This window comes from Anarhichas minor, unplaced genomic scaffold (genome assembly GCF_050575085.1).
Source record: "Anarhichas minor isolate MPS153535 unplaced genomic scaffold, ASM5057508v1 ptg000058l, whole genome shotgun sequence".
Taxonomy (NCBI): Eukaryota; Metazoa; Chordata; class Actinopteri; order Perciformes; family Anarhichadidae; genus Anarhichas; species Anarhichas minor.
The window spans coordinates 3,362,756-3,387,302 of NW_027466504.1; the positions used below are offsets into that span (position 1 = coordinate 3,362,756).

General features: G+C 43.7%; 1 long non-coding RNA gene and 1 pseudogene across 1 annotated transcript in view; one reads left to right on the plus strand and one right to left on the minus strand.

The window, feature by feature from the left end:
- Positions 1-24,547, minus strand: part of LOC142932981 (uncharacterized) — a 285,143-nt gene that overhangs the window by 226,380 nt on the left and 34,216 nt on the right. The window lies entirely within an intron of this gene.
- On the plus strand, positions 5,331-23,919 carry LOC142933095 (uncharacterized; annotated as a pseudogene).

Here is a 24,547-nt window from a genome sequence, read left to right on the forward strand (position 1 = left end):
TTGTGAAGGAACAAATTGCAGAGAAGACACTTGAGATGAGAAACTGATACAGTTTACACTGTTAAAGTGGTAAGGCGATTTTATTTTAATTATTTTTCCTCTCCATTTGGTACCATGACCTCGTTGCTGTTTTTCTTTTCTTTTTGTGTGGCTGCGAAGTCACCTGCCAATCAAAAGGTGTGTCCAGTACGGCAAAGTGACATGTGTAACCTTTAGATTTTCTGTTTTGATATGGCATGGAGGCTCAGGCTCTGTATTCAGCTGATGTAGTATGTGTGGGTGTACATGGGAGAAAAGGGGGGAAAACCACAGCCTATAAATAAGTAGTGGACGAAGTCGCTGTGATGTCACCGATTGGTTTGTGGACTGCCGTTTTGAAGCCTCGAGTTCGGCGTTTTGGCTGTCGCCATCTTGGATTTTTGTCGTCGCCATCTTGGATTTTTGTCATCGCCATCTTGGTTTTTCGCAACCAGTGAAGAGAAGTGACCATATACGGACTGCGGAGGAATGACGTAGAGACACAGTATACGGCTCTGGTAGCGACCTTACAATCTCTGTGTAGCCTCGCCCTAAAGCATAGCCTGCTTTATGGTCTATTTGACTCTAAATGGACCATAATTTACTAAATGAACATCATGCTGTATTGAAGAAGACTTGAAACTAGAGATTGAGACCATAAACTCATGTTTACAATGTTTACTGCGGTAATAAATCAAGAGAGAAGTAGAGTCATTTTCTCATAGACTTCTATACAATCAGACTTATTTTTGCCACCGGAGGAGTCGCCCCCTGATGGTCATTAGAGAGAACACAAGTTGAAGGCACTTCAACATTGGCTTCACAACTAGAAGTTGCCGCCTGTGGGATGAGCTGTGAAACTTCAGCGGGAAAAAAATATATTTCAATATGCCGTATTCTATTTGTCTTAATGGTAGACCCACAAAGCACTGTGTCAGTATGATCTGCAGAATTCGGTGCACAGCACACTCTATAAATATTAAAAATTGAGCATTAATCATGAATAAATCCTATTAGCATAAATTAAACGTACGTTTGGTCCACTAATGATGTGAAAATCGAACCCACATTCTCAGCTGATTAAAAAACAAAAGAGGGAGGAGAGTCACAGATGTTTATAGATTAAACACTTTTCTACGGACACAAACCAAGTGATCCATGAAATGATATTGGTTGTTAGGTTGTTATGGGATAAAGTCAGTAAATCACTGTGTTTGCCCCAGCGGCGGGGGGGGGGGGGGGGGATCATTGGCTTAGTTCTTAGTTAATGCACATGGCATGAATTTTGGCTGGGGTCAGAGTTTTTTATTTTTTAAATTTATTTTGAAAGTTCAACCTCAGCTATAATAAGTCTACAATAAACTGTGTAGTCACAATACAGACACCCACACCCTTGAGGACAAAAATGTAAAAATGTCTCCATTAAAACCCATTTAATGGGGGGGGATTATAACTGGCATTTAAAGGATTACATTTCGGAAAATGAATTAATAAATATTTGGTGGTTAGTTATCCAGACTCAAAGTTAAAAGATCCGTTAAAGTTTAAAAAAAATTGTGAAAGTTAAAAACAATATTAATATATAATATTTTTACAGCAGTTTTATGAAGGGGACATGTTGTCCTCTATGGAAACAAGTGGGAGGTTTTATATTTAACTCAGTGAAAAAATAAAATAATATTGATGTATAATGGTATGGCAGTTTTGTGACACGGAAACTTTTTATAAAAGGGATGCAAGAGAGTTAAAATGATTCCATGAAATTACACTAGATTGCAAAACAAGTCTTGCAATTAATCTATTTATTCATTCATACATCATGTCTATTTGACCCACTACTTACTGTCTATTAACCTTATTGGCGAAGTTTGCATCCTGAGAGCACTTCATTTTATTGGTTTTGTTCTTTAAAGAATGATAAATGGTAAATGGACTGTACTTGTAAAGCGCTTCTAGTCTTTCCGACCACTCAAAGCACTTTCACACTACTTGTCATCATTCATCCACTAATGGCTAGGTGCCACCTGCTTATTAGACTATCTCATTCACACACCGTAGGCACAGCTACAGGAGCAATTTTAGGTTGCAAGTGTCTTGATCAAGGACACATCAACATGCGACTAGTGGAGCCGGGGATCAAACCGCCGATCCTCTGATTGAAGGACGACCCTGCTCTCCACAGACAAAGAAGAGGACTCAAGCTCTGTCAAAGGGAAAGTCGCCCAGAGGTGGCCTGTTAATGACGGCCAGCATGCACAATGCCAGATGGTCCCTCTGCAAAAATATTTAACAACGTCATCTGAGAATAGGAGGAATATTTTAATACATACTGTAGCTTCTATAAACATTGCTTGCCAACGTTCATTGAGGTATCGTTTGCAGCAGCGGACTGTCACTGCTTAATGTAAATAACGAGACACTGTTCCTTTAACAAGTTAGTTATTTTATTGACCCTTCGCTGAGACCCGCCGCTCTAACGCAGACTGGCCAATCATTGCGTAGCATCAGCCAGCTCTGACCAGGGTCTGACAACTATTCGCCTTGGCTCCATAGACTCCATAGATTTGGAGCTCGTAGTGGTTACATGTCGTGTAATAGTGATACTTACCAGGAGAGGTTGGAAGGAGATATACGTTTCTACGTGAAAACCTGTGGCGCTAACATTAGCAGAGTACGTTAGCACATCATTAACTAGCACCTTTTTATTGATCGTAACAATGAATAAACACCTACCCGGCTTTAAAGGAACAGTGTTGTTTTTTTATTATCATTATCTTCTGTATCAATCATCAGGCGATGATGGTTCACTTTAGCTTCTATATTTTATCATTTTAACCTGTTTTCACTGCTGACATCCTAGATAAATCCTTCAAACGCATATTGTGGACCCTTCTGTTTGCTCTGTATATTCAGGGAGTGCAGTTAGTGACAGTGTGGGCTCCGTGACTCTGACAGCTTAACGGAGTAGTAGCGGGGGTCTTAGCGAAGGGTCAACTGTGTCCTCAGATGGCTCAAAATGAAAGATTATCATGGTGATGATGTCATCCTGCTTACGTCCAGCCTCTCACTAGAATTCAATTCCTCAGCTAATGAATGAGTGCCCTTTAGACTCGGCTCAATGGATGCTGCAGTGCTGCTGTTTGTCTTGCCGGTAGAAATAAAACCTGTGGCAGGAGAGGAGACTAAGTCCTCGCTAGCACCAGGGACTACTTTGACCTTCCCCCCCTGATACAGCGGCTGATACACTAGTTAATTTGCAACCTGAAACAAAATGGAATCCATCACGGCCCATCAGTGTCCTTCTACAAAAGGACAGCAGACAGGTGGTCAGATGACCATATTAACGCTGGGTAAAACAGATCGAACTGAACATCGTTCCCCAGACTCTCTGTAGTCTGCTGTTGTGCATACTGCTTCAAATAAATCAACCTCCCACTCTGGGTGGACAGCAGCTCCTGTTGCATTGTTCCTCCGCCCACTCGTTCACCAAGCCAAACACACTCAAGGTTATGTCGCTTGAAAAATGGCCTCTGTAATATATGTGTTGGACCCTCTCACGCCAAACGTCACGATGTCCCCATGTCCCCATGTCAGGCCTGTCACACGCGATGTGAGTGCGGGACATAGGTCACCCAGTATACATCAAACCCACCAGGTCAGAGCACAATTAAGGACTTTCAAGGAAAAGACCTGAGCAAGTCAATAGTCAAATATGACTCAACCTAGTACACATTATTAGTAAATTTGAAAAACATAATTCCAACTCAAGGTCCATTTTCTTGCTTTTTCCTGGGATCTCAACCCATGGACCCACATGATCTTCATCAGTGAATGGATTTTGGTCAGTTTTTACAGAGATGGATCTGTTAACATGCGTGCTCAGTAGCTGTCATGATTTCATCAATTGTCATTTTTAAGGACTTCTCGTCTGTGTAAGCTTGAAAGTTCGCCAAAAAAAAGAGGAATCAAGAGTCAGGGCATCCCCCCCATCACCATGGCAACTGAGTAGACAACATCCTCTATTAGCTTGTGTTACGGTTGAAAGCTCCACGAAAAAGCGAGTAAGGCGACGGTGAGCTGCGATTGTTTTGTCAAGCTGGTTAAGAAATGTATTTGCTTGATGCTTTATTACCAACACAATTTTAAATTGTATTACTAACATGTATGTTGGTATGTTGTGTATGTACGAGGGATGCACCGATCCCACTTTTTTAGTCCCCATGCCGATAGCAGTACCTGGGCTTTGGGTACCGGCATTGCTTTCCTAACTTTGTAAAACAAAATGTAACAAACAAATACATAGAAATACATTTACCGAATTGTTATTTATCATTAAAATAAGAAATCGCAGATTAAACTCTAGGTTAATATTTGATTCGTTTTCTGATTCACCATCTGGTTTAAATATATGTTCATTGTAGACTGAACAACAAAAGGACCACAAACAACTTTCTTCATTCATTAAAAAGATTTGTGTTTTCATGATCTGATCTTTTCCTCAATAACTTTATTATGGAAACAATTATAGTCAGAGAGAGCTGGAGAGACTAAACCCTTTATATTTCTATATACATAGATATATAGATATATCTATATATATAGATAGATATCTATAGCTATATCTATCTATATATATAGATATATAGATATCGATAGATATCTATATTTTATGAATCACAATATTTTTTATGTGCATTTCCTCATTTCAACATAAACAAACATTCAGTGTGGGTCCTACACTCTGGTTCATAAATGAGACCTCTGGTCTTCCCCGACTGTCTCCTCACCTGCAGCTCATCCTCTCATTAGTCCCTCAGTATTGTTACAAGTCTACTTTCAATCGGTCCTTGTCAGATTGACTTGTATGTTTCTGTCAAACTCTCCAGTGTTTCCTAGTCCGTGTTATCTGATCTGCCTGTTCTGACCCTGCTTGTCTGCTTCTTGGATTTTCTACCTGAACCTTTTCAGATTTAGTATCCTGAGTGTCTGATCTCCTGGTTTTGATCTCGCCTGACCTGATAAGTAAACTGAACTTTCCTTCAACTGTCTCATTGTCAGGCTTTTTGATTCAAGTCAGCCTGAAACAGTGAAAGTTAGACAAAACAACTACAAAGAGACTCAAAATGACTACAAAGAGACTCAAAATGACTATAAAGAGACTCAAAATAACTACAAAGAGACTCAAAACAACTACAAAGAGACTCACAATTACTACAAAGAGACTCATAATTACTACAAAGAGACTCAAAACGACTACAAAGAGATAAAACAACAAAAAGAAGCTAAACAACTATAAAGTGTGTCTTGCTCCTATGAAGGAGAGCTGGTGAGGTATTTTAGGGGCTGATTGTCTCATAATCCACCAGATTGTAAAAAGTGAAAACAAAATACCTTTCTATCTCAAACATTTGTGTTTATTTTGATTATATTATCTTTAAAATATGTTAACTGATATTTTGTGAATTTGAGCTTAATATTTCTATTATTAAGTAAATATTAATCTAAACTTTAGTACCAAAACACAATTTGTGACAAACATCTATTTAAATATTATTTTCTGTATTTGTGATTACTATTGTTATACTATATATATATATACTATATTATATTATACTAGTAGACCTGTCTTTCTAACTTGTCCTTTAATCATGGTTAACTTAAATGGATTCCTTGTTAATGTTTTGTTGTAAAGCACCCTGCAGGTCGGGACCATCAAGAAGCCAGGGTGGAGGCACATGGCTGGACTCCTCTCATCACATCAACCTGCTGGAGCTTGTTGCTGTCGAGAAGGTGCTGAACCATTTCACTCCACAACTGAGGGGGAAGCACGTCATGTTGAGCTGGGACAACACCACTGTGGAGGTGGACCTCAACAGACAGGAGGTTGTCAGATCCCCGGCCCTACACAGGGCAGCAGTGTCTGTTCTGATGTGGACAGATCATCAACGTTTCTCTCTTATTCACTAATAGAGAAAACACCCAGTGTCCTCGTTTAGGAGTGGACGCTTCAACAGTGTTCAAAGCAGTACCTGTTTATGTTACTGGTAGCTCTGGAGAGCCGGACCTGCCCACTGCTCTGCATTAAGCAGAGGTGTGTTCTGGAGGAACACTTCATGGTCTGGAGGTTTAAGGGTGAGACTGAGTGAGTCATCTCCCCTTAGAGGGATTACTTGACTCGTTTGTGGACTGATGCAAGATGAAGGGCCTCGCTCCTCCTTCCTGCTCCCTTGAGGATATCTTGTCTTTCCTGCAGGTTGTTTTTGACAGTGGTCGTGTTGTATCCACCTCGGAGGTGTTGCTGCAGGAATTAGAGTTTGTGTTCTACATTCGGTTGCATTTTGCAGTATGCAAGCTAGCATGCGTTCCTGGCTATTCTGACCCACAATCCTTTGCACAGCAGATATATGAGCAAGAAAGTTAAAGTTCAAGGTGCCATGTGATGAGGAAGCAGTATGTCCCAGTTGAATGCAGACTGCATGCATCAGTATGTACTTTGTAAGGAAGCTGCAGTATGTCCTAAAAGTAAAAAGAAAAAGTAAATGATTTAGAACGCAGCTTGAGACTGATACGTGGGTAAGTTGTCCCGCCCCAACAGGTTCAACCAGATCCACAAAGTGGAGTGAAGAATAAAAACACTCTCAGGTCAGACTCTGTTGTCTTAGTGAATGTATTTATTCAAGATAAACTCTACACAACATTTGCTGCAAAGGTTTCTGCTTGATCATCTGTTCCCTACTAGTCTACATATACAAGAAGACAAGGTGACAAAGAGGGGCTTGCATGGATCCTCTAACTATCTGGTCTAAACAAGAGAATCCAGGCTGTTGTCAAAGCAACTCTTTACAAGTTGAAATGATTTTTCCACAGATGCTGAGTTTGGTCCTGATAGACTCTTGTTTAAGCTGTGAGGTTTGTGTTCACAATAACATTTGATCCTGTGAATGCAGCTCAGACTGAGACTCAGTCCAACCAGTCAGACTGCATACTTTGATGGTGACGTGAGGACACACTCTCTCTCTGATGAAACATAAGAAGCTGCGTCACTTCACTTCGTCTGATGGAAGTTTAAGTTGAAGTGAAGCACGAAGCTCCTTTTCTACACAGACCTGCTGAGGACAGAAGAGAGCTGCACACTGATGAAGTTCACGCTAAAGGTTCAGTAAGTGGAGCTGTGATTGGTTGAAATGACATCATTGATTGTTGTGAACGTGTGATTGTTTAAAGCTGCTTTCAACCTGTGTGAGCAGGCAGAGAGAAGCTGCTGTTAGTTTGAATGTTGAAGTCCAGATGAAGTGTTGCTTTGAATGATGACACTGTGATGAAGAAGAGGAGTTCAGTCTGATCTGGGGTCTGTCAGGACTGTTACTGATGTGGAGCACTAGGACCCAGCAGGGACCAGAGAGCTCACCTGGGCCTTTGTTCCTGCACTGAAACACACCTGAGAGACTCTCTGTTTGCTCTCACCTGCTGCTTTCAATGCTTTAAGTCCACAAAGCTTCATGTTCATTTCTTCATTTGCTTTTCAACACATTTACTCCATTTTTGATAGTGTTTGAATGTGTTTGTGTTTTCTTTAGTGTTCAGTTTTTCTCTCATTGTTCACCAGGTTGTAGTCGACCTTTTACTAACTGATCAAATGGTGAAGTGAACAATCCATCAAATGAAAGCTTCCACATGTTCCCATAGTGACCACAGTGTTTTCTATGAGGACAGTTACATGTCATTTTACTGTTCTGTGTTTTACTGACTTCTGGACTCTGAAGGTAGATCATGAGGAGAAACAGCTCAGCTTCATTTGTTGGAGGTTGATGAACAATATTTAACTTGTAAAACACTGTAAATTTATAGGATGAGCATTTAAAATGAAGGTCTTTTGACATGTTGTTAACGGGGTTTAAAAGAAGGTAAAGTGAAGTTTGTTTTATCTCCAGAAATCTAAACTTTAACAGACAGATGTTGGAGATAAAATGAGTAATTCTATGAAATAGTTAAATTCAATATGTAGTATTTATTCCGTATTCTCTTCAACCTTTCACATGTTTTCTAAGAATAACTAAATGTACTTGTACTTGTAATGTTACAGAGTGTATTTACAGCTAATACCATATTGGATAACCCGGACCACCCTCTCCACCACCTACTGCAGGGACAGCGGAGCACTTTCTCCAATAGACTGATTCAGCTCCGCTGTCACAAGGACCGATACAGGAAAACATTCCTCCCCTCTGCCATTAGACTCTATAATAAATCACCTCTGGCCAAATCAAACACAAGACTCTAACACTGCTAAACTGTTGTTGCTGCGGTTGGTGATCTTGTGCACTACTGCTTTGTTTATTTTTTCCTACTTAGTTAATTGAATACGATTCTATTTAGTGTATATACGGTGCATTTTTATTTACTTTATTTTCTTAAATTTAATAGGTCCTGCTCTGTTATTTTATTATATTGTATATATTGTGCATTTTCCATACTTAATATTTTTTATTTTATTGTGTAACCTTGTTTGCTGCTGCCACAGACAAATTTCCCCTTGGGGGATGAATAAAGTATATTTCTATTCTATTCTATTCTAATATCTGTATTTAATGGTATTTTATTGCAGTAGAATATATTTTATTTTACTGTAATTTAATGAGAACTTCTGTTTCCAGACTTTTTAACATTTTATAAAGATTTATTTTTCAAAGTGTGCACATTAATCAGCAGGTTGTAGTCGACCTTTTCTTAACTCAACTGTCTGAGACACTTTTTCTATTTAACTTTTCTCTTCAGACTTTTCTGAGTTAAAGAGGAGCTGAGCAGCAGAGAAAGAATGTTTCCTCGTGTGCTTTGAGTTTTCACTGTAAAAACAACTGAAGTCACAATTAACAAAAGGTTTGTTCACTTCAGTCTTTAGTGTGAGCAACAAGAAGCCAAAGGGAGTCAGCTGACACTGATAGGAAACAGAGAGAAGCAGTTGATACAGGAGAGATGATGTAGAGGAGGAATGAGTGCTGATGTGCTGATCAATGATTGGACTGATGCTTTCAGCTCTGCTCTCACTGGTTCCTCCACACATGAAGGTACAAAGTGATGTGAATTCAGCAGCAGCTAACAAGGTCACATGACTGATTTTGGATTATTGGACTAGCTGCTTCATGCTCTGACTGGATGTAGTAGACGTGGAAACAGAGGAACATTTGAAACGTTGAAGAGCTTTTTAAAGTCGGTCAAATAGAAGTGAAAAGTGACGTCATCCCCAAAGAAAGGCCAATAAAAAGCCACATGAAGTGTCTTCCTCTAGTCTTCAAACAAGCCAACAGACTAAAGAGCATTGTGAACGTCATTTCTTAGAGATGACTCTGCAGCTCAAAGTGACAACAACATGGAAACTGTCCCATGAGTGTCTTTAGTATTGAGGTGAATGAGCTGTGTGTGTTTGTCATGATGAAGAGAAATAATGTGTTTGTGTGAAGGTGTGGACTCTGCTATGAATCAGTGTGAGGACAGAGAGGAGGGAGTCCCTCCCTCTAAAACCAGCCACACCAAAGATCAGAGGTGAGATGACCATCTCTAACTGTTCACACATAGTGTTCACTTTTTACTGACACCGTCACAGAGGAGTTCACTCAGTTCATTATGTTTCATCACTGAGGTCAAAGTCACTGATGCTTTTGTACTAGACTTCATTATATTCAGAGGGGTTCCTAATATTCTGACCCTCAAACACAGCTCTCAGTATCATGTAGTCCAGCACAACAACACCTTTAACTGAGTCAGTATCATGTAGTCCAGTACAACACCTTTAACTGAGTCAGTATAATGTAGTCCATTACAACAACACCTTGTGGCAGCACAAGGGGACAGGTTGTGGAGGGGCGCTACATCCTCACCCAGGATCAGTGCCCACAACCCAAAATGGCCACCGGGCTAGAGACTACACCTCCCAGACTGCCTCATCAGGCACCCAGGGTTGGATTACTTCTTGGTGAAGAAACCACATTCTCCACCACCTGTAGCGTCACGGGTTGTCCCTAGGGTGGGGCAGTGCAAAAGAGAGCGTAAAACAGGCACAATCAGACAGTATAAGCAAAAATAAAGGTTTATTGGTCCGTCCCACTGGCAGTTCCTTTAACTCAAAAATCACAAATCAAACAAAAGGGTCCATGAAGTAAACATAAAGCGTCCCGGAGGAGAAAGTGGTTTCTTCACCAAGAAGTAATCCAACCCTGCCAAATCCTTGGTACTTTGTTCCTCCATGTAGGCGTCCTCTCTCCTACTCCGGGCCCAACTCTTCTCTCGTGGTGCTCTCCCCTTTATTCAGTTTCCCAGTCCTGCCTCAATTAGGGGCCTTAAGCACCTGCAGCTGGGTGCCTGATGAGGCAGTCTGGGAGGTGTAGTCTCTAGCCCGGCGGCCATTTTGGGTTGTGGGCACTGATCCTGGGTGAGGATGTAGCGCCCCTCCACAACCTGTCCCCTTGTGATGCCACAACCTTTAACTGAGTCAGTATAATGTAGTCCAGTACAACACCACCTTTAACTGAGTCAGTATAATGTAGTCCATTACAACACCACCTTTAACTGAGTCAGTATCATGTAGTCCATTGCAACACCACCTTTAACTGAGTCAGTATCATGTAGTCCAGTACAACACCACCTTTAACGGAGTCAGTATAATATAGTCCAGTACAATACCACCTTTAACTGTTACTTCAGTAATAAACATAGAACTGAATTAACACATTTCTAACACCAAAACTGAACATTATCATGTTTGTAAAAGTTGAATTTAGTGCAGAGCTGTTTTATTGAATTGTTTTAGATTTTACAGCTGTACCTAATAAAGTGGACACTTGACATGTTTTACTTCATTATTTTGTCAAGGACAAAGTTTAGTCAACATGTACTTGTATCTATCAATACTGTTTTTGTTTCAGGATCCATCAGAGACCAGGATCTCCTGAACTTGGACCTGGACCCAGCTGTGTGTCCCTAAAGAGTGATGCATCCATGGAGCATTATCTTGATTTGAGAAAATCTTCTGATGGAAGGTAAGAATTCATATCTGACAATAAGGCATTTCTAACTTCTAACCATTGTAGTTCTTGTCTGTTGAAAGATTTAACATTTATCTTAATTTTTCTGTGCTGTTTTTGTTTCAGGGTCCAGCAGCAGAGACCAGACTGTCCCGAGCCCAGCTGTCTGTCCTTCAAGAGCGACAATTCAAAGCAACATTTAACTTACTTTAAAGGACAACCTCCATGTGTTGATCAGATGTAAGCTGTAACTGACAGTAAGAGTCGGGTTATGCTAGAAAATTACTTTAAATGACATCTTAAGCTAAAGTTTTTCTATTTGTTTTTAAAAGCTGTCCGTCATAGAGAGAGGGAGACGTGATATTGTTTAAATATATATGGAGATAACTTCTCACATGTTCAGACAGTCTCTCCTGAAGACATTTGTTTCAGGTCTCCGTTTGAAAGAGCCTGATAACAGATTTGTGCCTGAGAAAAACAGGAAATAATGAGACCGGCAAACGTATGGCTTCCCTCATGTAACGTCTTCTCAAGCTATTTTATTTCACACTTTTCCAAGTGAAAACAATCTCCTGTATATGTTTCTTCAGTTTAACATTACAAAGTACAGGAAGAATACATTAAATTGTCTTAAACAAAATAATCAAAGTTTACACTACTATCATTAGCTACATTAACAAGTTACATTACTATGTTTAATCAACATATATGTTGTCGCTTGGGATAAAACCCTTCCTAACTGCACTTTTGCAATGTGCTCACAGCTACTGTGGCGTACGTGAGGAAGATCCTGTTGAAAATGGCGGCGCTGCTCCAACAGCATAGCGAACCGCTAACGAATGCTAACTAACATGCACAGCACTTATACAGTATACATTTTTCAGTCACATGAATTAACATATTTAGCATGAAACAACCTACCTAAAGAGCCGATCCGCTTTATTATAAACAAAAAGTACAATGTATAGGAGCCAGAAAAAAACAAGGGACCGTAATGCAAGGCTACTATCAGTTTAGCTAGCACTCGACAGTCAGTCTTAACTCACGTATGCTACTAAACAACTACATGAAAAAATGTTCAGTACACACTGGTCCCCAATTCATGTCATATTTTGTGTGTCACTAACCTGAGAAAAGCAGGAAATAATGAGACAGGCAAACATATGGCTTTCCTCATGTAACGTCTTCTCAAGCTATGAGAATACGTTGCATGCACACATAAAAGTCTAGAGCCGTGAGGCGAAACCATAGCACTGCACTGCCACCTACTGGGCATAGATAGGAATACACTTCTGAGAAAGTTTTATTATGATTAGCAAAATCACAGAAATTTGTTCTATCAAATATTCATCAAATAAACAAAAATGTGACCATACATTTTGTGTGCGTCACACATTCATAATGTCGACCGCAGCTGTTCACATGAAAAGTTAGAGAGCGTAGAGACAAGTTCAAACTCTGCCTACTTTCTCACCTCCACACGGCTGACCAATCACTGAGTGAGGTGGGTGTGATGATTCATGTTTAAACTGTTGTTCAAAGAAACTTTACTGGTTTAGTGTCATATTTTCACACTGGGAGCTGCCCAGTACAACCAGTCTGACACTGAGACGCTCCACTGGAGCAGCTGGAGGTTCTGGGTGCCTTGCTCCAGGGCACTTCAGCAGTGTACAGTGAGGGAGGGAGAGCCACATGGAGGGCTTGGTGAGAGCTGTTGGGACTAAACCAAACTGGCTGGTGAAGAAAACAGTGAAAGACTGAGCTGTTGATTCTCAGTGGGATCAGCAGGACTACCTTTACCACTACAGGGACTCATCTGATCCACATCCACATATCACTTCATGGACCTTTACCTTGTATTGGTCTCTGTGTGAACAGACACAATGTGAGCTCATTCTTCATGATTCCTCCACAGAGAGGACCAGGAGAGCTCAGAGGTTCCCAGAGGTCAGTCTGCCCAGCAGCATCAAACACACCTGGACTCCATATTTATGGTCTGTACATGTACAACTACTTTTACATCTATTCTGTTCACAATCATCTCCATGCTGCACGTTGTAGACCAGTGGATTGTCAGTCTGTCCAACATGGATCTGATGTTTGGTTCCATGGTTTTAGTTTGTGTCATTCATAGAATATTCTGTTCTAGCTGCTGGAGGAGAACATCGTCACTTTTGTGAAGAACGAGATGAAGAAGATCCAGAAGGTTTTGAGTTCAGATTACCCAGAATGCGTAGAGAGTCAGATGGAGGATGAGGAGGTACTGGACGTTGAGGATGAAGAGCAGAGGAGGAGCAGCAGAGAGGCATTTGTGAAGATCACACTGCACTTCCTGAGGAGAATGAAGCAGGAGGAGCTGGCTGACTGTCTGCAGAGCAGTAAGAGGATTTCTCTAAAGATTTAACATGCTGGATAAATGGGACGTTTACTAATGTCTCAAGAGATGGACCAAAATATATTCATAGACTCATTCTTTGAGGAAATTACATGTTGAAATCTATTCTTTGACTCATTGATCTTCTTTGTTGTGTGTTCATTCAGGACTTCTTGCTGCAGTTTGTCAGCGTGAACTCAAATCTAACCTGAAGAAGAAGTTCCAGCGTGTGTTTGAGGGGATCGCTAAAGCAGGAAACCCAACCCTTCTGAATCAGATCTACACAGAGCTCTACATCACAGAGGGAGGGACTGCAGAGCTCAATGATGAACATGAGGTCAGACAGATTGAAACAGCATCCAGGAAACCACACAGACCAGAAACAACCATCAAACAAGAAGACATCTTTAAACCCTTACCTGGAAGAGAGGAACCAATCAGAACAGTGATGACAAAGGGAGTGGCTGGCATTGGGAAAACAGTCTTAACACAGAAGTTCACTCTGGACTGGGCTGAAGACAAAGCCAACCAGGACATACAGTTCACATTTCCATTAACTTTCAGAGAGCTGAATGTGCTGAAAGAGAAACGGTACAGCTTGGTGGAACTTGTTCATCACTTCTTCAGTGAAACCAAAGAAGCAGGAATCTGCAGGTTTGAAGAGTTCCTGGTTCTGTTCATCTTTGATGGTCTGGATGAGTGTCGACTTCCTCTAGACTTCCACAACAATGAGGTCCTGACTGATGTTACAGAGTCCACCTCAGTGGATGTGCTGCTGACAAACCTCATCAGGGGGAAACTGCTTCCCTCTGCTCGTCTCTGGATAACCGCACGACCTGCAGCAGCCAATCAGATCCCTCCTGAGTGTGTTGATATGGTGACAGAGGTCAGAGGGTTCACTGACCCACAGAAGGAGAAGTACTTCAGGAAGAGATTCAGAGATGAAGAGCATGCCAGCAGGATCATCTCCCACATCAAGACCTCATGAAGCCTCCACATCATGTGCCACATCCCAGTCTTCTGCTGGATCACTGCTACAGTTCTGGAGGATGTGTTGAAGACCAGAGAAGGAGGAGAGCTGCCCAATACCCTGACTGAGATGTACATCCACTTCCTGGTGGTTCAGTCCAAACTGAAGAAGGTCAAGTATGATGGAGGAGCTGAGACAGATCCACACTGGAGTCCAGAGAGCAGAAAGATGACTGAGTCTCTGGGAAAACTGGCTTTTGATCAGCTGCAGAAAGGGAACCTGATCTTCTATGAATCCGACCTGACAGAGTGTGGCATCGATATCAGAGCAGCCTCAGTGTACTCAGGAGTGTTCACACAGATCTTTAGAGAGGAGAGAGGACTGTACCAGGACAAGGTGTTCTGCTTCGTCCATCTGAGTGTTCAGGAGTTTCTGGCTGCTCTTCATGTCCATCTGACCTTCATCAACTCTGGAGTTAATCTGCTGTCAGAAGAACAAACAACCTCCTGGTGGTCTAAAGTCTTTAGTGGCAAACCAAAATGTCTCTACCAGAGTGCTGTGGACAAGGCCTTACAGAGTCCAAATGGACACCTGGACTTGTTCCTCCGCTTCCTCCTGGGTCTTTCACTGGAGACCAATCAGACTCTCCTACGAGGTCTGCTGACACAGACAGGAAGTAGCTCACAGACCAATCAGAGAACAGCCCAGTACATCAAGAAGAAGATCGGTGAGAATGTGTCTCCAGAGAAAAGCATCAATCTGATCCACTGTCTGAATGAACTGAATGATCGTTCTCTAGTGGAGGAGATCCAACAGTCCCTGAGTTCAGGGTGTCTCTCCAGAGATAAACTGTCTCCTGCTCAGTGGTCAACTCTGGTCTCCATCTTACTGTCATCAGAAAAAGATCTGGACGTGTTTGACCTGAAGAAATACTCTGCTTCAGAGGAGGCTCTTCTGAGGCTGCTGCCAGTGGTCAAAGCCTCCGACAAAGCTCTGTAAGTACAGAGAGAGTTGGATTCATATATCATAACTTAATTACGCTGCTATCTTTTCTAATTATTGCATATTTTTTCTTCACCATTGTCTCTTCAGACTGAATGACTGTAACCTCTCCAAGAGAAGCTGTGAAGTTCTGTCCTCAGTTCTCAGCTCCCAGTCCTCTAGTTTGAGAGAGCTGGACCTGAGTAACAACGACCTGCAGGATTCAGGAGGGAAGCTACTGTCTGCTGGACTGGAGAGTCCACACTTTAAACTGGAAACTCTCAGGTCAGCTCAAGTTATTTAGTCTTCAATGAATTAAATGTGCAATGCAGACCAGGCGGCGGGTCAGGCGGGAGGCCTGGGCGAACCGATCGCCGGCAGCATAGACTAGCTCTAGGGACGTGGAACGTCACCTCGCTAGCGGGGAAAGAGCCAGAGCTGGTGCAGGAGGTGGAGCGGTACCAGCTAGATATAGTTGGACTCACCTCCACACACAGCGCTGGCTCTGGAACCAAGCTCCTGGAGAGGGGTTGGACTTTGTCCTTTTCCGGAGTTGCCCAGGGTGAGAGGCGCCGGGCGGGAGTGGGGATACTCACGAGCCCCCGGCTGAGCGCCGCTGTGTTGGAGTTCTCCCCGGAGAACGAGAGGGTCGCCTCCATGCGCCTATGGGTTGCGGGGAGCAAGGCTCTGACTGTGGTTTGTGCTTATGCACCAAACAGCAGTTCAGAGTATCCGGCCTTCTTGGAGTCGGTGGGAGGGGTCCTGGAAAGGGCGCCGCCTACCGACTCCATAGTTCTCCTGGGGGACTTCAACGCTCATGTGGGCAATGACGGAGAAACCTGGCGGGGGGTGATTGGGAGGAACGGCATGCCTGATCTGAACCCGAATGGTGTTTTGTTATTGGACTTCTGTGCGTGCCATGGTTTGGCCATAACGAACACCATGTTCGAACATAAGGTGGCTCATAAGTGTACCTGGTACCAGAACACCTTAGGCCGGAGATCAATGATCGACTTTGTAATCGTATCATTTGATTTGCGGCCGTATGTCTTGGACACTCGGGTGAAGAGAGGAGCAGAGCTGTCAACTGATCACCACCTGGTGGTGAGTTGGATCAGATGGCAGGGGAACCGGTTGGAAAGACCCGGCAAGCCCAAACGTGTAGTGAGGGTGAACTGGGAACGTCTGGCGGAAGACCCTGTCCGGGAGGTCTTTAACTCCCACCTCCGGAAGAACTTCTCACACATCCCGAGGGAGGTTGGGGACATGGAATCCGAATGGACCATGTTCAAAGCCTCTATTGTGGACACGCTAGGAGCTGTGGCCGGAAGGTCATCGGTGCCTGTCGTGGCGGCAGCCCGAGAACCCGGTGGTGGACACCGGAGGTGAGGGAAGCCGTCAAGCTGAAGAAGGAGACCTTCAAGGCCTGGTTGGCCCAGGGGTCTCCCGAAGCAGCTGACGGGTGCCGGCAGGCCAGAAGGGCTGCAGCTGCGGTGGTCGCGAATGCTAAAACTCGGGCATGGGAGGAGTTCGGGGAGGCCATGGAGAAGGACTTTCGGTTGGCCTCAAGGAGGTTCTGGCAAACCATCCGACGGCTCAGGAAGGGAAAGCAGGGCTTACCCCAGGCTGTTCTCAGCAGGGGGGGGGGAACTGCTGACCCGGACAGGGGACATCGTCGGGCGGTGGAAAGAGCACTTTGAGGAACTCCTAAACCCGACCAACATGTCCTCTGCAGAGGAGGCAGCGCCTGAAGATCTAGGGGGAGGCTCACCCATATCCCTGGCAGAGGCCGCTGAGGTAGTCAAAAAGCTCCTCGGTGGCAAGGCGCCAGGGGTGGATGAGATCCGCCCTGAGATGCTGAAAGCGCTGGACATAGTTGGGCTGTCCTGGCTGACACGCCTCTTCAATGTCGCATGGGGGTCGGGATCAGTGCCCATGGACTGGCAGACCGGGGTGGTGGTTCCCATTTTCAAAAAGGGGGACCGGAGAGTGTGCTCGAATTATCGGGGTATCACACTACTCAGCCTCCCGGGGAAGGCTTATGCCAGGGTGCTGGAAAGGAGGCTCCGACCGTTTGTCGAACCTCAGATTCAAGAGGAGCAATGCGGATTCCGTCCCGGCCGTGGAACAGTGGACCAGCTCTTTACCCTCGCAAGACTACTGGAGGGGTTCTGGGAGTTTGCCCAACCAGTCTACATGTGCTTTGTGGACTTGGAGAAGGCTTTCGACCGGGTCCCTCGGGGGTTCTTGTGGGGGGTGCTGCGGGAGTATGGGGTGCCGGACCCATTACAACGGGCAATCCGGTCTCTGTACGACTGCAGTAGGAGCTGTGTCCGCATTCTCGGCAATAAGTCAGACACGTTCCCGGTGGGTGTTGGCCTCCGCCAGGGCTGCCCTTTGTCTCCGGTCCTGTTCGTGACTTTCACGGACAGGATATCTAGGCGCAGCCGGGGGGTGGAGAACGTCAGGTTCGGGGGTCTCGGGATCGCCTCTCTGCTGTTTGCAGATGATGTGGTCCTGTTAGCCTCCTCGGATCGTGACCTCCAGCATTCACTGGGGCGGTTTGCAGCCGAGTGTGAAGCGGCGGGGATGAGAGTTAGCACCTCCAAATCTGAGGCCATGGTGCTCGGCCGGAAACCGGTGGATTGCTCCCTCCAGGTAGGGACGGAGTGCCTACCTCAAGCGAAGGAGTTCAAGTATCTCGGGGTCTTGTTCACGAGTGAGGGTAAGATGGAGCGGGAGATCGACAGACAGATCGGTGCGGCTGCAGCAGTAAAGCAGGCGCTGCACCGGACCGTCTTGGTGAAGAGGGAGCTGAGCCGGAAGGCAAAGCTCTCAATTTACCACTCGGTCTACGTTCCTACCCTCACCTATGGTCACGAACTCTGGGTCGTGACCGAAAGGGCAAGGTCGCGGCTACAAGCGGCCGAAATGAGCTTCCTCCGTAGGGTGGCCGGGCTCAGCCTTAGAGATAGGGTAAGGAGCTCGGTCATCAGGAGGGAGCTTGGAGTCGAGCCGCTACTCCTTCGCGTCGAAAGGAGTCAGCTGAGGTGGTTCGGTCATCTAATTAGGATGCCTCCTGGACGCCTCCCACTGGAGGTTTTCCAGGCACGTCCAACTGGGAAGAGACCCCGGGGAAGACCCAGAACACGCTGGAGGGATTACATCTCCCAGCTGGCCTGGGAACGCCTCGGGATCCCCCAGAATGAGCTGGAACATGTTGCCGGTGAGAGGGAAGTCTGGGTCAGCCTGCTTGGCCTGTTGCCACCGCGACCCGACCCCGGATAAGCGGAGGAAAATGGATGGATGGATGGATGAATTAAATGTGTTTCTAAATGATCAGATCCATGCAGTGTAAACAGCCTCTCTCTTTCTGAATCTTTGAATTTGTTCATCAGGATTTCAGATTTCATGAACCCCTTTTTCACCAGGAAATTAACCAGAAATATGGAACCTAAGGAACTAATCTCAGAGACTAAACTAGGGTCCTAGAGTTTGTGTATTTGTGTTTTCTTCACATCATAAGAACCTTGTAGGACAGACACATTTGATCCACAGTGGATTAAAAAACAATGACAGCATTTGAAACAATGACAGCATTTGAAACAGTTTTCATTCACAATAAAACATCACAGGGTCATCCTGTTTTTCCTATTATTTATGCTTTGTGATGTTGTGTTTGATGTAATTAATGAATGAAAAGGAGAAAAGCAGAGGTGAAAAAGAGACTTAGAACTTGAATGTCTGTCTCTACAGTGACGATCTGCTGAGAGTTTGATGGTTGTTTATTTCTGCTTTAGAACGTAACCGACATGAAATCAGAATATAAAGTTTAATTTCCCTTCTCTCTGGCTTGATTAAAAAAAAAATGTCTGACACTATCTTAACTGGAACACCACAGGGAACAGTTTTATCCCCCTTTTTATTCTCACTTTATACAGCTGACTATAGGCAGAGCCATGTGTCCTGTAACATCCAAAAATTCTCAGATGACACTGCCCTGGTTGGTCTACTTACCCGAGGCAATGAGCTGGCCTATAAACGGAAGGTTGAATATTTTGTCAGCTGGTGTGATGAACATTTTTTTAAACTAAATGTTGGAAAGACCAAAGAGTTGGTGATTGATTTCAGAAGGAAGAAGGAGGAGGTCTCCCCAGTGACAATTGCGGGTCAGCAGATAGAAATTGTCCAGTCGTATAAATATCTTGGGGTCTATCTGGACAGTAAATTAAACTGGAAAAATAATACTGATGCTGTATTTAAAAAGGTTCAGTCAAGACTCTTCTTCTTGGGGAAGCTTAGATCCTTTGATATCAGCATAAAGCTTCTTCATGTTTTTCACCAGGGGATCTTAGTTCGTGTCCTCTTCTATGCTGTGCTCTGCTGGGGGGGCGGCGGCATCACTGCGGATGATAAAAACAGGATAAATAAGATGATCAGGAAGGCTGGCTCAGTGATTGGCCTTACCCCGGACTCACTAGAGGTCACTCTATAAAAGCAAACAAGGGCCAAGTTAAAAACGATTTTCTTTCTTTTTGAAGGCCATCCATTACACAGTGTTTTTAATGGAGTCAGAACGACTCAGAAGTTCTTTCGTTCCAGCAGCAGTTAGATTTTTTTTAATAGATGTGGTTTTTAGATTTAGCATCTTTCTGATGTCAATCATGTTTTATATGGCATTTTCTGGCGTTATTTATTCTTTGTAATGTGTTTTTTTTGTCTTTTGTGCACTGTGGACTGTGACTATTGTTGTCTGTATGAGTTTTTGGTGGCAAATGAGTTTCCCCACTGGGGTTTAATATAGTTTTCTAATCCTCTCTCTCTCTCGCTCTTTTTTTTTTTAAACGAGTCAGGACCACAAGACTACAGAAAAGCCTAACTTTGTATTTAACACAAATGCACAACAATAAATATCCAGCCCTCATCCTGATATTGATACCACAGTACTTCCTACAAACAGTAGAGAACACTGAACTGAATTTTGTATCGTGTTTTGAGTAGAACAGCAAGAATTGTATCCACTTTCACTGAAGAAATTCAATTTGTTTTTTCTGATTGTACTTTAGTCCAGACTCATTATCAAAGAGGATTTAATTTGAACGCAAATGTCGGTTTTTTTCTTTTTCATTGTTGTCTCTTCAGACTGAGTGACTGTAACCTCTCGGAGAGAAGTTGTGAAGCTCTGTCCTCAGTTCTCAGCTCCGAGTCCTCTAGTTTGAGAGAGCTGGACCTGAGTAACAACGACCAGCAGGATTCAGGAGTGGAGCTGCTGTCTGCTGGACTGGAGAGTCGACACTGTGAACTGGAAACTCTCAGGTCAGGATTCATCAATATGTTTCACTGATGATCACCTTAATCCTGATTAATCATGTATAAACTCTTAACCTGCTTAAGATTGTGTCTGTGCTTGCATGGTTTTAAACCAATTGCGTTTATTTTCTTTCAACTATTTTAAATATGTCAAATATGTCATGTTTTATAGTCTTTTTTTTCTCACTCTGCTGTTATAACTTGAAATATCAGAGGAATCAGAGAGTTAGCAGTAGAGTTGTCAGATTGTTGATGGATATTAGTGGTTGTGACTAGAAAACAGTAACGATGTTAATGCAACCCCACAGTAGCTGACAGTATCTCAGTACTGCAGTAACCTTCCATTCCTCACAGTTCCTTCAGATTATGTGACGTGTATGTTGTGTTTTTTGCAGGCTGTCAGGCTGTCTGATCACAGAGGAAGGCTGTGCTTCTCTGATCTCAGCTCTGAGCTCCAACCCCTCCCATCTGAGAGAGCTGGACCTGAGCTACAATCATCCAGGAGAGTCAGGAGTGAAGCTGCTGTCTGCTGGATGGGAAGATCCACACTGGAGACTGGAAACTCTCAGGTATGAAGAGGCCTGCTGCAGCCACAGACAATCAGTCTGATAGAGGAGGTAGAGCTGGAGACTTTTTCTCTGTCACACTTTCAGCCTGGTTAATATGACCCTGACACACCAAGCTGACCTCAAACTACCAGAGACTCATCAAACTGTTTGTGTCCAACATCAGACCATCAATACAGACAGAAGTAGTAAGGGAATAGTAGCCAGGATGAGTCACAACAGGGAGGGAAGGTGATTAAACTGTTGTTTTTCTGGAGCGTTGTCTTGTTTCAACATTAGAAAATAGGACAGTGGTGTATCCTGACACGATGACGGGCATCATGGTGGGTTGACATGCGTCAACGTTGTCACGCTGCAGGTTTGTGGGCTCATATCAAATAATAGATTCATGTTTTGATGCTCGTCATCTGTCACCAGTGTGTGTTGCCCTTTAGTCCAGACATTATTGTGAAAAGACAAACAGACAAAGAAACAATCTGTTTAAACCGTCTTGATAAATCATCACAATAGGAATGTTTTTCTGTTTTAAAGGAGTTTAGCTTTACCTGGTTTTGGTTTGTTTTGCACTGAGAGCCAGTTCCCTGGCTGATAAGAGTCGACTTGTTGAAACTACAGGTGACAGTCGGCCACAGACGCTCAGTGAACCAACAGCTGATTGTGGACATGGTGTGTCAGAGCCCAAAGAGGTTTATTTAGGACTGGACCAAAGTTCTAGGGGGACACATGCAGTGCTCTGTGGCTTCAGACGGACTTGAACTGTAATATTTTCACCCCCAGATTACAGATAATAGAAACCAGTGTTGACTGATGCTAGGAGACGGGATGTGAACAGCTTTGTACATCCAACCATCCACCCCGACCTCCTCCATGCAACAATCAATACTTCTATATTGACGACGGATCAGCTGACTCTGTGTAATGGTGAAGAGTCGTGTGGTGTTGATGAACCCACAGAGAATTGTCTCCATCTCTGCAGCTCTACAGAGCGTTTTAGCCTCTTTTAGCTCCTAGTTTTGGTTCTGCAGCACATTTCCTGTTTGGTTCAGTCTCTGTGTTTCCAGCAGCAGCTGGTTTGGTCCAACAAGCTGTGATGAAGCCACTGTTCACTACCTGTTCAGCAGCAAACAGCAGACAGACTCAGTTAGAGACTAGCTGGTGAACAGTGGAGCATTTAGCAGCTAAAGAGACAGATGTTTCCCTCAGGAGGTGGTGGAGACCAAAAACAGAGCTAAAAGAGAGAGAATATTGTACTTCTATTCATCAGGTGACACAAAGACTCCTGATGAGTCATCATGTTGATGTATAACTGCTGGATGTGGAAGCAGCTGGTTGATATCATGTTAGACACAACTACTTTATAAACTGATAATATGTCAGATGTTGTGTTTACAGTTTGTTTTCACTGAACCACAAGTGGACAAAGAAATCAATTGATGCAGGTTTAAACATTTGACTTACTGACTGACTGGTAGGGGAAACTGAGTCTGAAATGGAGGATGATTGTCAATATAATACTGATAATAATATATCATGAATAAGTGAACATAATGAGCTGTCGTCATGGGCCAATCAGAAGAAGCTCCACTGAAGTAAAAGAATATGAGCTGATAAATAATAAGTGCTCCATGTGAACATGAATAACAAAGCTCTGTGTGTGAGAGCAATGTAATGTCCATGTTTCCATGCTGCTCTGACCCCCCTCCTCCTTTCAGGGTGGAGCCTGCTGGAGTCCGATGGTTCAGCCAGGTCTGAGGAAGTGTAAGTGTGCTTTGAATTTGATTCATGAAAACAAAGCATCTTCAAACTGTGACATCACTCATTCACATCTCTGATGTCATCATCAAACAGAAGATAGATTAATAACTGCAGCTGTATTGTGTCTTGTTCTCTCCATCAGATTCCTGTGAACTCACACTCGACACAAACACAGTACACAGAGAACTCAAACTGTCTGACAACAACAGGAAGGTGACACAAGTGATGGAGGATCAGTCATATCCTGATCATCCAGACAGGTTTGACTTCTGGTATCAGCTGCTGTGTAGAACTAGTCTGACTGGTCGCTGTTACTGGGAGGTCGAGTGGACAGGAGAGGTTTATATATCAGTGAGTTACAGAGGGATCAGAAGGAGAGGACTCAGTGATGAGTGTGTGTTTGGAATGAATGATCAGTCCTGGTGTCTGAGATGCTCTAATGGTGGTTACTATGTCCGTCACAATAAGACAAGAACACCCATCACCTCCTCCTCGTCCTCCTCCTCTGGTAGAGTAGCAGTGTATGTGGACTGTCCTGCTGGCTCTCTGTCCTTCTACAGAGTCTCCTCTGACACACTGATCCACCTCCACACCTTCAACACCACATTCACTGAACCTCTTTATCCTGGGTTTAGGGTCTGGTCCTGGTCCCTGTCTGGTTCCTCAGTGTCTCTGTGTTCTCTGTAGGAGAGAGAGAGAAAGTCTCCTCCTGCTAGAGAAACTTTCTCTCAGCTGACCAGATAGTTCAGTCTATACAGGTGTGAGAAAACTATGTTTAAAAGCGCTCCTAGCGATGGCTATTATGTGATACAATATGTTTACTTGTTGAAGGCCTGAACCAAATGGAAAACTACTGAATGTATTGTGCAATTGTAGAAAAAACCCAGAAACATCACGCTACCACCAAATAAGATGACTGTTGATGACAGGAACTCAAGAACTGCACAAGAACAACATTGTGACTGAAAGACACGCAGCTTGAGGAAAGGGTACAGCTGCTGAAAGACGTGTCTGACCAAAGTCCAACAGATCACGAACAACAAGGATGAGTAGATCAAGGTTTCAACCAATCCCTGGGCTGAGCATTGTGATGACGTATGTAAATTAGTTGGACTTTTCTGATGATAAATAACCAGGACTTTCCGGAAATCGACAGATCTTCTGCGAACTGCCGGGCAGCCAACTGGATTACGCCAGTCTGTCGGGTAGAACGCATTAGACCTCTATTCCATGGAATGTATTATTTGTATTTCATAGTGTGATTCGATTTGTAATTGCATTTGCTTTTGTTAGAGAATAAATACCTTTTTGATTTTAACTTGAACCAGCTATTCGGCCTTAGTTTGTTGACGGACCTCGAGCCAGAGGGGACTCTCTCTCTTGGAAGAAAGTCCGGACATGACACAGGATCACACAGAGCTGATGTTAGTTACCAACCTGATCTCTCAGTGGTTGTAAATGCAGTTGCAGCAGGTGAGGGGTACCCGAGCTGGTCTGGACTCTGGGGGGTTGAGAGATCTCTGGGACTTGTGGTGTTGCAGATGGATGTCTGAAA